We start from the raw sequence: 13,164 nt of genomic DNA, 5'->3' as shown, positions 1-13,164 counted from the left end.
ATTTTGCTTGGCCCCAGACACCTCAGAGACAGCTTTCCCACTACCTTAACTGCTCTGGACGGCATTACTCTGGCCTCCAGCTCCACTGTGAGGAATCTGGGAGTCTTATTTGATCAGGATTTGTCTTTTAACTCCCACATTAAACTGATTTCTAGAACTGCCTTTTTCCATCTACGTAATATTGCCAAAATCAGGCCCATCATATCCACTGATGATGCAGAAAAATTGGTCCATGCATTTGTCACTTCTAGGTTGGACTATTGTAACTCTTTATTATCAGGCTGCCCCAATAAGTCGTTAAAGACTCTCCAGTTGGTCCAGAATGCTGCTGCTCGCGTTCTGATGAGAACTAAAAGAAGAGACCACATTTCTCCTGTACTGGCTTCTCTTCATTGGCTTCCAGTAAAATCTAGAATAGAGTTTAAAATCCTTCTCCTCACCTACAAGGCTCTTAAGGGTCAGGCCCCATCATATCTTAAAGAGCTTATAGTACCGTACTACCCCACTAGAGCACTGCGCTCCCAGAATGCAGGTCTACTGGTGGTTCCCAAAGTCTCCAAAAGTAGTTCAGGAGGCAGAGCTTTCAGCTATCAGGCTCCTCTCCTGTGGAACCTCCTTCCAGTTTGGGTTCGGGGGGCAGACACCCTCTCTACATTTAAGAGTAGACTAAAAACCTTCCTTTTTGACAAAGCATATATTTAAGGGCTGGCTCAGGCCTTAGACCAGCCCCTAGTTATGCTGCTATAGGCTCAGACTGCCGGGGGACTCCTATGGTGCACTGAGCTCCTTTATTCTCTATCCTCCTCTTCCTCTCCATCGTTATGTCTCATGTCAGTCAAATGTCTGCCTCTAACTTGCTATCTTCCCCGGAGCGTTTCTGTACTTTCTCATCTCTCAGGTTCCTGTGGATCCTGTGGATCCTGGTCCTGGCCCTGCTGGTGTGGTTCTCTGCTTCCTGTGGGTCCTGGTCCCGGTCGCGCTGGTGTGGTTCTCTGGTTCCTGTGGATCCTGGTCCTGGTCCTGCTGATGTGGTTCCCTGGTTCCTATGGATCCTGGTCCTGGCCCCGCTGATGTGGTTCTCCACCAGCCAATGGATGTGCGTCTGTCCAAGGCTACAGCCTGTCCGTCCTTGGGAGCTGGATCTCTCCTTCACTGTGGTGCTCCCGGAGGTTTCTCTTTTCCCACTGGGTTTTTTGAGTTTTTCCTTCCCGAAGAAGGAGGGTCATAAAGGGCAGGTGATGCCTCGGACTGATCCATTGGCCTCATCGACTGCTGGACTCTTTATTAGATTGTTTGTTCGCTTACACTTGTTTATTTCAGGGAACTTTGTAAAGCACTATGAGACACTCTGTTGTGATATTGGGCTATACAAATAAAATTGAATTGAATTGAATTGAATTGAAATTGAATGACTCCTAAAACTACTCATAACTATATATGAGCAACAACAAGCAAGCAAATAACTAACATTGTGAAACGGTGGCAGTTCGTTTAAGTTTAGAAACCCAAACTACTTGGTTAGGTTTTGGAATAGAGTATAGTTTGGGTTAAAATAGACCTATGTCTTAAGACATAGGTTACCTCGCACACCTTATGCCATTGAAAATACAGTGCCTTGCAAAAGTACTCATACCCCTTTTTGTCACGTTACAAGCACAAACTGAAATATATTTTATTGGGATTTTATGTGATAGACCAACGCAAAGTAAGCACATAATTGTGAAGTGGAAGGAAAATGATATGTGGTGTTTTTTACAAATAAAAATCTGAAAAGTGTGGTGTGCATATGTGTTCAGCCCCCGAGTCAATACTTTGTCGAACCACCTTTCGCTGCAATTACAGCTGAAAGTCTTTTGGGGTATGTCTCTACCAGCTTTGAATCAGAATCAGAATCAGAATCAGAATTCCTTTAATAATCCCCAGGGGGAAATTGCTTTTTGTTACACACAGTTCCAAAAGAATAAGAATAAACTTCAAACACAAAAGTAAATCAGGTGAGTCCAGAGTCCGTTGTCCTCTCTTCTCTGGTGAAACAGTTCACGTACTGGGTGAAGTTGGGCAGTGCCTTTGCCATGGTGACATGGTTGAAGACAGAGATAGCAGTGAGTGCACTCAGGTGTAGAGTCTGTACCCGGGTTATGGCGGAGTGGATGACATCACACGCCGAAGTTGGGTTGGCAGAAGGAGGAATGTAAACAGTCACCACAACAACATGTGAAAACTCCCGTGGCAGGCAACGTGGACGAAGACCAACAGCAAACAGTTCAATGTCCGGGGTGCCGATGCGCTCCCTGATAGTAATATGAGCAGGACTGCACCACCTGTTGTTCACCAGAACAGCAAACCCCCCTCCTTTCCGTTTACCGCTCCTGGTGCAGTCCCTGTCGGGAAGCCACCAATGGAAACATCGTCGTCGGGAATGTCCTGATGCAGCCATGTCTCCAAAAAGAACACCAGACTACACTCCCGGTACTCCATCTGACTCCTGGCTAACGCTGTTAGCTCCTCCATCTTGTTTACCAGCGATCTCACGCTGCCCATAGTAACGATGGGGAGACAGGGTTTATATTTCTTTTCCTCCATACGCCTCCGTTGTCTCCTTCTGGTTTCTCTCCTCTGCTGGTTCTTCTTTCCTCTGCAACCTCGGTGTGTTTTCCTCCACAATTCTTCTGGAATTTGTGAAGATCTCATGGTCAAGATGCCAGCAGGTTTCAGAGCAATCAGCTGATCACTCGTGTAGCCAAAACAGCTACCAACGGCTACCAACGGCCACATGTTTACTGCACCCGGCAGAGTTAAAGTAGTACTTTCACAGCAAAAAGATGACAAGAGCTCTCTCCACCAGCATGTATTGGAGAGGGAACGTCTTAAAAACATATTACCAGCAAAAAAAGTAAAACAAATAATTAAAAAGATAGTTAAAAGTAAGAAAAAATAAGAAAACGAGCAGGAGCAATCGTAACAGGCAGCATATACTTCCGCACATGCACTGGAACATCTAGAGACTGCAATTGTTGCCCATTCTTCTTTGCAGCTCCAGTTCAGTCAGATTGGATGGAGAGTGTCTATGAACAGCAATTTTCAAGTTTTGCCACAGATTCTCAATAGACTCCATTTCATGGATGGTGCATTCAGGTTGATGTGCAGTGTTAGGTTTCCGCCACACATTTTTGCATGTAGGCCAAAAAGTTCAATTTTGGCCTCATCTTCCACATCTGTGTCCCCTACATGGCTTGTGGCAAACTGCAAATGGGACTTCTTATTGCTTTCTTTCAACAATGGCTTTCTTCTTGCTACTCTTAAAACTCTCTTAAAAGCCAGATTTGTGGAGTGCACGACTACTAGTTGTCCTGTGGACAGATTCTCCCACCTGAGCTGTGGATCTCTGCAGCTCCTCCAGAGTTACTATGCACGTCTTGGCTGCTTCTCTGATTAATGCTCTCCTTGCCCAGCCTGTCAGTTTAGGTGGATGGCCATGTTTTGGTAGGTTTGCAGTGTCATACGCTTTCTATTTTTGGATGATGGGTTGAACAGTGCTCCGTGAGATGTTCAAAGCTTGGAATATGTTTTTACAACCTAACCCTGCTTTAAACTTCTCCACAATTTTATCCCTGACCTGTCTGATGTATTCCTTAGTCTTCATGATGCTGTTTGTTCACTAATGTTCTCTAACAAACCTCTGAGGCCTTCACAGAACAGCTGTATTTATACTGAGATTGAAGTGCACACAGGTGGACTCTATTTACTAATAAGGTGACTTCTGAAGGCAGTTGGTTGCACTGGATTTTATTTAGGGATATCAGAGTAAAGGGGGCTGAATACATATGCACGTCAAGTTTTTCAGATTTGTTTGTAAAAAATCTTGAACACCACGTATCATTTTTCCTTCCACTTCACAATTATGCGCTACTTTGCGTTGGTCTATCACATGAAATTACATAAAATGAAAGTTTGTGCTTGTAACGTGACAAATTGTGGAAAAGTTCAAGGGGTATGAATACTTTTGCAAGGCACTGTAAGTCAGTTAAGATACGCCGACCAGACTTTTGGCTTCACATGGGACCTGAACAACGTCCTCCAAACATTCTCCCCAGCTACTGACTTTGTTGCTCTGCAGACCAAGTCACCTGACGTCCACTAGAGCTCAGTGGTTGTATTAGCCCCATTGAAAATAACAACCGCTGTTGTTCTTAGTATGGGGAGGGGCTGCCCATGAAGCCCTTTGCTTCCTGTCACAAAGAAGATCCTTCTTGATGCCTCCACCACCCCTTCCTTTCTTTGGCATCTCCCCAAGAGCCAATGACTGCCCTTGAAAACAGCCAACACGCATTCAAGTCAACTTAATTGAAAAGACTGCAGTAGAATAAAGGTATAAATTATGTGCATAGACAGAACCATTCTGATTTGTGCTATGAAACAATCTGTTTTGTATCATAAAGAAGGGCCGAATGCCTGCCAAGTCCGACCTGTTGGCAGGCATTAGTCTTGAGTAAATATGTGTCAGTGCTAATGAGAGAGCTGGTGAATTAATTTTAAGATGCTATAAGAGGCCATTTTCAGGAACTTCTCTTCTGTATGTGAACACTTCTTCTATTAACTCGTCTCTGTTGTCTTGCTGTACCAGTTTTCCTCTTGCATCCTATTGTTGTATATAAGATGTCTCCCTACACCAAATCTCTCCATTACTGTGTCAGTTTTTTCTCAAACCTTTCTTTCAGCCCATCTTTTTTCTTTATATACAGTATCTCTGCTCCTCTCTCTTTCTTGCCTTCTGTTATCCATTTTTTTCTGCAGTGCAGAGTTATTTCAGTGCCAGTCATCCAGTCTGAGGGGCAACAAAAGAGCCTGGGAGCCTGAAATCGATGACTCTCTCAGGCGGAGAGTACAGACACCTTCTCTGCTGCTATCACCCTCTTCCATTACTGACAATCCTCTTTCTCTCCTTTTCTGTCTCTAAACCTATTAATCTATCCACAGTTCTGTCTGTTTCTTATTTTCCTCCCTCCCCATCATGCGGCCTCATCCCCTCACCTCTTCTCCCCTTCTTCTACTCTGTCTAAAAGAATACCCATTCCATTTCAGTTAGAAAGGGTCAATATTAATTTCAGGTTTGTGCCTCAGTTCAATACTGAGGTAACTGCATGACGTTCTCTGCCTACTTCACTACATGGGGGGGAGCACAGCTGAAGGAAATTGCAGACATGGATGAGAGAGCTCCGTGAACATCTTGGAAAACAAAACAACACAAAACCAGAGAAAAACAACCGTTTCAGAATATACTTCTCCTTTTAAAGTACAATTGTGGAACATCTGAAAGTAGATAAAACACTTTCTCTTACAAATGAAGAGTTGGAGTTATAAATACATGGTTATTATTCTGGTATTCAGCAGCTCATGGCGTCTGATAACATACAGTATGTGTAATAACTTTAACTATTCAGTGAAAGTCAGAATACTGGCTGCACAGAGGAGGTCATGTGACCTGAAGCTCTGACTGTGAACACTGTGCCAGACATCCTTCCAGACCAGACTGGGCTATTGGACTTTTTTTTCCCCAATCTCCTCAAAACAGGTGGATGGACTTTCTCAGTTAATACAAAACAGTTAAGTACCAAAATAGAGGCCAATGCCCCACATGTCCCACAGTGTTTGATCACCTGTAGGCAGCAAGAGGCTGTGATTGGCCATCAGCCTGCCACCTGCTCTGCTAGCGTACACGTGTGAAAGTGACACCAGCCCCCCTTTTGGTCACAGCCCTGACAGAGAACACCCCAGCATGCCTATATTGCAGTCTGCCAGGCCATGAAAACTAGATTCTCTTCATAGAATATTAACCCTTTGAACCTGTTGGTCCACTGACCCAGTCCTCAATCATAATTCCAAAATGTGCATATCAGTCGACTAGTCCTCAGTAATGAAGAAGAGTCTCTTAAACCGCAGACAGTAAACAGCCTGTAAAAAGAACACTGGATTGTTGTTGTCTTTTTTCCCCTCAGGATTCCTGAAAAGTGAAGCTTCAGATTTTTTAACAGCTACCACCTGCTGCCTTTCACAGAAAGGCCAAGCAGAACTCTCACTTTTTTAATGTGTGCTTCTGAAATATCAAACCCCTCAAAAGATTCCTCTGGAACTTTTCTTCTACCAGTTTTTTTTTTTATACAAAATTCTAAACAATTTACACCTTTTGGTTCACTACGAGAATACTCTCTTCATTTAAAAAAAAACTATTTAGTTACTGTGTTAAGGGATTCTTAGACAGCAAAAAGCAAACCCCTTCTGATAAATCATTGAATGAAGAAGTAAAAAGAACGTTAATTATGAAATGAAGTCGATTGTTGCGGCATGAATGACTTTTCCTTTAATTTACATCTTAATTTCTGCCTAACCCGTTTTTATCCGACGTTGCGTTTTGATGAAATGCTGGTATTTGAATCACTGCAACGACAATGTGACAGAAAGGAGCGGTGTTAAGCACGGGGCTCAGAGACAGGGAGGACCCAAATGCACGAAGCAAGACACTCAGAGACAGATTAACAAACTTTTAATTGAGCAAGATACTTACAGAGACAAGATACGTACTACTAACAAGGCATGGAAGAACTATGGCTTGGTTTAGAGTACTATGAGAGCCATGGGTATCCCAGAACCAATGGGTGCTGTGCAGAGTCAAATAAATGAAAGTGCATGAGTTCGGTGTGATCTGGTTCAATGGTTACCTGAATCGGCTCAGTCCGGTGAGTCACCTGGCATAGCACTCTCCCATCCAGAGCGCTTGCTCTGATGGGCTGGTCAAGGGGAATAGTCTTAACCCGGAGTTCTTTGGCCAGCGACCAGTCCATGAGACTCTCGTCAGCCCCTGAGTCAATTAGTGTCTCTAGGTCTCTGGAGCCCTTACCTACTCCGAGACTTACCTTAGTCAAGGTGCGAGGAGGGTAGTCATAGTTAGAGAAATGGCTCACCAGTGCCCTCCTCACACCTGGTGAGCCCTGTCTTTTAACGGGCATGCCGTTAAAAGGTGGCCCTGCTGCCCGCAATAAAAGCAGGCGCCCTCCAATCGTCGCCGCCGCCGCTCCTCCGGGCTGAGCTTGGTCTGGCCCAGTTGCATCGGCTCCTCACCGCCTGCTGGTGGTGCCTTCCTACCCGAAGGCTGGGGTGCCATCAGTACCATCCTCGGGAACTCTGACGGCTTAGAGGAGGGCCCCGGGTAGCCAACAGGTTGGCTGGAAGCCCGGCGTCGCTCTCCCGCCCGGTCCCTTAAACGGCTGTCCACTCGGTTCGCCATGTCTATTAAGTCCTCCAGCCCCGTGGGAAGCTCAAACGGAGCCAGCTGGTCCTTTATAGGTTCCGCGAGTCCATTAAAAAAAGCGTCTACCATCGCTGGTGTGTTCCAGCCGCAGTCGGCAGCCAGCGTACGGAAACCGATGGCATAGTCTATCACTGAACCCATCCCCTGCTTGTGCCGAAGAAGGGCTCGTGAAGCCTCTCTTGCCCGAGAGGTGTGGTCGAAAATTCGACTCAGTGTGTCCTGAAACAGTCTTAGGTCTTGGCAGCAAGGAGCCTGCCTGGACCACTCAGCCGTGGCCCATGCAGCAGCCCTCCCCGTCAGGTGTGACACCATAAATGCCACCTTGGCCTGGTCTGTGGTGTACAAGACAGAGTTCAGTTTGAAGTGTAAGTCACACTGCACAATAAATGTTCTGCAGTCACCTGAGTCCCCTGAAAACTTTTCCGGTGAGGCGAGGCGTGGAGCAGACAGGGGAGGTGACTGGGCCGGCAGTGCATCGGTCGACGGAGCTGTGGGTGATGGCGCAGCTGGGGAAGGAGGTGCAGGCTCCAGCCGTCTTAGAACCCGGTGGAGTTGCTCCGCCAGGTGTTGCACCTGTGCCGTCACCGACTCCTGGAAGTTCCCCTGGCGGTCAACCAGATCCTTCACCCCGCCGTGGATGGACCTTAATTGCTCCTCATGCTGGGAAAGCATGGAGCCCTGGGCTGACAGAGCTGTCTTAAATGAGCTTACTTCGGCTGGGTCCATGTCTGGCCAGATTGTACTGTTAAGCACGGGGCTCAGAGACAGGGAGGACCCAAATGCACGAAGCAAGACACTCAGAGACAGATTAACAAACTTTTAATTGAGCAAGATACTTACAGAGACAAGATACGTACTACTAACAAGGCATGGAAGAACTATGGCTTGGTTTAGAGTACTATGGACCATTGACGCTCGAACAAGACAAGACAATCTGGCACAAGACAAAGGGAGACGCAGACTACTTATACACAAGGTAATGGGGAACAGGTGGAGACAATCAGGGCGGGGCAGACAATCACACTGGCGGGAAAACACACAAGGGCAGGAAGTCAAACAGCCTGAAACGAGAGGAGAGTTTAGGGTTTCAAAATAAAACAGGAAGTGAGAGACAAGACTAGGCACAAGTGAACACAGACAACTTAACACACACGACGAGACATGACAAGCAGTCAATAGGAAGTTGGCATAGTGGGCTATACTCCACACTGTTAGCACTTCTTATTTGCACTGTTGTATATTTGCATTACTGTTATCGTCACAAATAGCCTGGAAAAGCCAAACCAATCCACAATGAGAATTATTCTGCAATGTCTCAATTTAAGATTTCCCAGGGGCGTTATCAATAGGCGCAGACCTAATTGCCTCCAGACACAATAGGATAGACCGACAACCAATCAGAGCAGCTAAATGACAGTCTAAAGCAAAACATATCAAACCCTGTTGACAAGTATATCATTATTATTAACAAAAGCAGGAACTGTCTGGATCATCTGAAGCGTGGCTGTCTGAGGTCCTGTCAGTCAGAGCCTAATATTTAACAAATAATTGCAGCGTGTGCTCTGTTCTTGCTGTGTGGCTAGCAACTTTCAAGCCAATGAAGCTAACTGTGTTAATAAATCAAGATTCTGTCCACAGAAACACTACAGAACTTTTACTTTGAAACAGAATCACAAAGTGTTTATCAAACAACTACATTCATTTTATTCCATGTATGTGACATAATCTACAGATATAGACCATGAAACATGTAATAGATCCAATCTGGACCTGGATGTGTGAGGACACTGGTGTGACTGTTGCCGCTTCACTCACTCAACCTATTTTTTATAATAATAATGAATCCAATCTGTTGGCTAAACTTCAAGTCTGCCTTAAGAACATAAAGTCCTGAATGAGCAGCAACTTTCTACAGCTAAACTCAGATAAAACTGAAGTTATTCTGCTCAGCCCTAAACACCTTAGAGACACCTTTTCTAACAACATAACTACTCTGGATGGCATTTCTAGATTTCTAGAACTGCCTTTTTCCATCTACGTAATATTGCTAAAATCAGACCCATCATATCCCATATATATAGATGATGCAGAAAAATTAGTCACTTCTAGGTTGGACTATTGTAACTCCTTACTATCAGGCTGCCCCAATAAGTCCTTAAAGACTCTCCAGCTGGTCCAGAATGCTGCTGCTCGCGTTCTGACGAGAACTAAAAGAAGAGACCATATTTCTCCTGTACTGGCTTCTCTTCACTGGCTTCCAGTAAAATCTAGAATAGAGTTTAAAATCCTTCTCCTCACCTACAAGGTTCTTAATGGTCAGGCTCCATCATATCTTAAAGAACTCATAGTACCGTACTACCCCACTAGAGCATTGTGCTCCCAGAATGCAGGCCTACTGGTGGTTCCTAAAGTCCTCTAAAGTAGTGATAGAGCCAGAGCTTTCAGCTATCAGGCTCCTCTCCTGTGGAATCTCCTTCCAGTTTGGGTTCGGGGGGCAGACACCCTCTCTACATTTAAGAGTAGACTAAAAACCTTCCTTAGTGATAAAGCCTGTAGTTTAGGGCTGGATCAGGCCTTGGACCAGCCCCTAGTTATGCTGCAATAGGCTCAGACTGCTGGGGGACTCCCATGATGCACTGGGCTCCTCTCTCCTCCTCTTCCTCTCCATCGTTCTGCTTCATGTCTCTTTAATGACTGGTTCTCCTGCTGTGGTTTTTTGGCTTCATGAATCACTGCTGCAGATCGTCAGCCACTCATCATGTTTTTCAATGCTACCATAGTGCTAATTTATTAGTCATATTCCTATTGTCAGTACTTTAGTTGCTGTTAGTATATTGGTTGCTGTTTGTTTTCTCTCTCTCTCTCTCTGTCCAACCTCCACCCAATATGGACCCCGACAGAAAGCCCCCCCTCTGAGCCTGGTTCTGTTCCAGGTTTCTTCCTGTTAAAGGGGAGTTCTTCCTGCCACTGTTTCCTAATATAATATCTGATGCTGCTCATGTGGGGATTCTTGAATTGTTAATGTTGAATTCCTGAATCGTTGGGTCTCTCTCTAATTAAAGAGTTTGGTCTAGACCTGCTCTTTATGTAAATAATCTTGAGATAACGCTGTTATGAATTGGTGCTATATAAATAAAGATTGATTGATTGATTACATGGACACTGGACTGTGTGGAACCATGTAACTAACACCAGTCAAGTCTCTGCTGTCACTATAATGTATTAAAACATTTTAACGGCTACACAGCCACCTACTGGCATGACATGATGGAAGACAACGACCAATCCGCTCTGAGCTGACACCATGACGACTGTGATGGCAACAGCACCAGCTGAGGGGAACTGATCCGACGCTTGGCACATTGCTAGAGAAGAAAGTCTCTCATCTTTTTCCACAGTGACACTAAATGTCTAAGATTGATTTGTGATTGGAAGCTCCTGGTTTTCTGGCTCCTGGAGTCGAATTCTGGTCTAGCTATGAGTGTCTGGACTCCACACTACAGAAATGAGTCAGCACTTGGGAAGTACAGAGGGATTGTCAGTGACCTTTAGTCTACTCGGGAAACTGTTGTTGTTCATGTGCACTCATTCGAAAGGTTTAGTGGTTTCTCTTTATTATTCTCTTTGTTATTTTATGAAGGTTGGATGCCTTTGTTAAAAAGGTAAAATGCCAGTAGGGTGCAGATGGATGCAATGGCAGCATGTTGAAAGTCTGTCTGTGCTCCAAGGGACTCTACACGTCCGCATGCTAACATACCACTCATACCAAAGATGACATCCAGTAGAGTCTGTGATGCCTTCCAACTGCATAGTGTGCAGGTTTTGTGCATGTAAGCGATGCCTGGACATAAACTATACCGGCAAGAATTTCTGAGGGGACACCGAGAGTTTGTGGACATGCTCGACAGCCCCAGAATGCACCGTGGCTCTTCAAACTGTCCAATGGTGGAAAGCAAGGCAGGTTGTTTTTTTTTCTCCTTTTACTTTGAAGCACGTCTGTCTGCTCCTGTCGTGTGAAATGTGCTATATGAATAAAGTAGACTTGGCCGTTCCAGCTGCATGGTGTGGCTGGTGGTGGAATGAAATGATGATGAATGCCATGGTGAGTGAAGGTGAAACAGGAGCGACTCAGAGCTCTGCAGGACATCAAGGTAACACTGTAGAACACTTATTTCACATCAAAATATTTAATCATTTTCATTTACCCTGAAATACTACTCCAAAATATCCACCTAGTGGAAGAGGTAATGTTGATTTACATTTATGATCAACAGTCTTCATTCAGCAGTGTGTCAGACTGGTGATGTCACCATCAATACAGTCATGTGATGCAGAGGAGACATACTGGAGTACTGAATCGTGCATTAAGTGGACAGTGTTCAGTCCATACTGTGTAGTACGCTGTAGGTTAGTATACAATTTTAAACACAGCCTTTGCACCTAGTTTTATCATGCGTGGGCAGCGATCACAAATGGATGGTGCAAAATACACGAGTAAACAACCATTAGACGGATGCATTAGACCACATACCTTTATAGTGTAAACACTAATGCTCCCTGGACAAGGACTGACAGGAAAATACGTCATCATGCTATGCCATTAGCAACGCTATGCTATTGCTATAGCTTTTGTGCCTGCTCTGAGAGTCACTGCTTTTCTAACATCCTTTCTTTTCTTCTCCTGCCTCTTTTGCAAGTCCCAGATGTATTTGTACTGCCAGTGTCTACAGCCTGAACAAGCACGTATGTTTATGTTGGTAAAAAACCAATCAGCTGCTGGTCTGGCGACAGACTGACGGTGCACTGGGCCCTGTGACCTTCCTGTGGAGGTGAGGTATACAACCAAATCTGAACACAGGTGGTCAGCTGGAGACCATGATGGATCTCAGCTGCCCACCAAAAGCCATTTTAAAACCAAATGGAAACATGGCCCCAAGCTGCAACTTGTTCACTGTTGCGTGATACTGAGTCTAATGATTCACAGTGGCTTGGGTTACTGTCACTGCTCTGAACAGTCTAATATGGCTACAGTTCCCTGAAGGGACATGTTTAGAACCTGCTCTCCATGATTCTCACCTGTGTCGCTGCATGCCTGTAGCCAGCCTCCTCTCAGCTACAGTGGGTCCTACAGACACACTTCTGTTGTCCTGCTCTGCTCTATCGCACATACAATGAATAAGTTCCTCACATTTTAGAACATTCCGTCACACTAGAGGCAATATTACAGTGCAGCCATATGAACCACTGTGTGACTCCTCCCCCGAGGAAAGCAGAGAGAACAAGTACTCAGATCACATACTGACAGGTACTGGATGTACCTACCGTAGATTGCATCCCCACTTCAATTCTTCCAAACTGTCCAAACTAAAATTGGTAATACCAAGGTGCAGAACTACTCTGTGTAAAAGCCCTGCGTTGAAAATTGTACTTAAGTAGTATTACAAAAGAATTTCAATCAAAATATACTTAAAGTAGACAGTAAGAGTAGCCATTGTGCAGAATGGCCCATTTCTATATATTATATTATTGCATTATAATCTCTGATGTAGCCAGGTAGCTTGTGGATTTCTAGCCAGGATCGATAAAGTGTTATCTTATTCTATAGTAACACATCCACTCATTGATTATGTCTTGTGGTATTGGTCTAAACCTGCAGCGTAACCAGTGACTGAGGGTATTTAATGAATGGATGGTGGAGGAGTAGTATGGTAAATGTGGACACGTTGCTGTGTTGTAGGTAAGTCTCCACAATCGATTTCACCAATGATGGCAATGATGATGTGGAAGAAAAAGGTTGAGTGTACCAAGAGGAGTTTCCCACTGGCCAGCTCTCATTGTTCTAAACGCCGTGGTCTTTA

The sequence above is a fragment of the Pempheris klunzingeri genome, chromosome 9, assembly GCF_042242105.1.
Source record: "Pempheris klunzingeri isolate RE-2024b chromosome 9, fPemKlu1.hap1, whole genome shotgun sequence".
Classification (NCBI taxonomy): domain Eukaryota; kingdom Metazoa; phylum Chordata; class Actinopteri; order Acropomatiformes; family Pempheridae; genus Pempheris; species Pempheris klunzingeri.
This window is presented reverse-complemented; position numbering follows the sequence as displayed.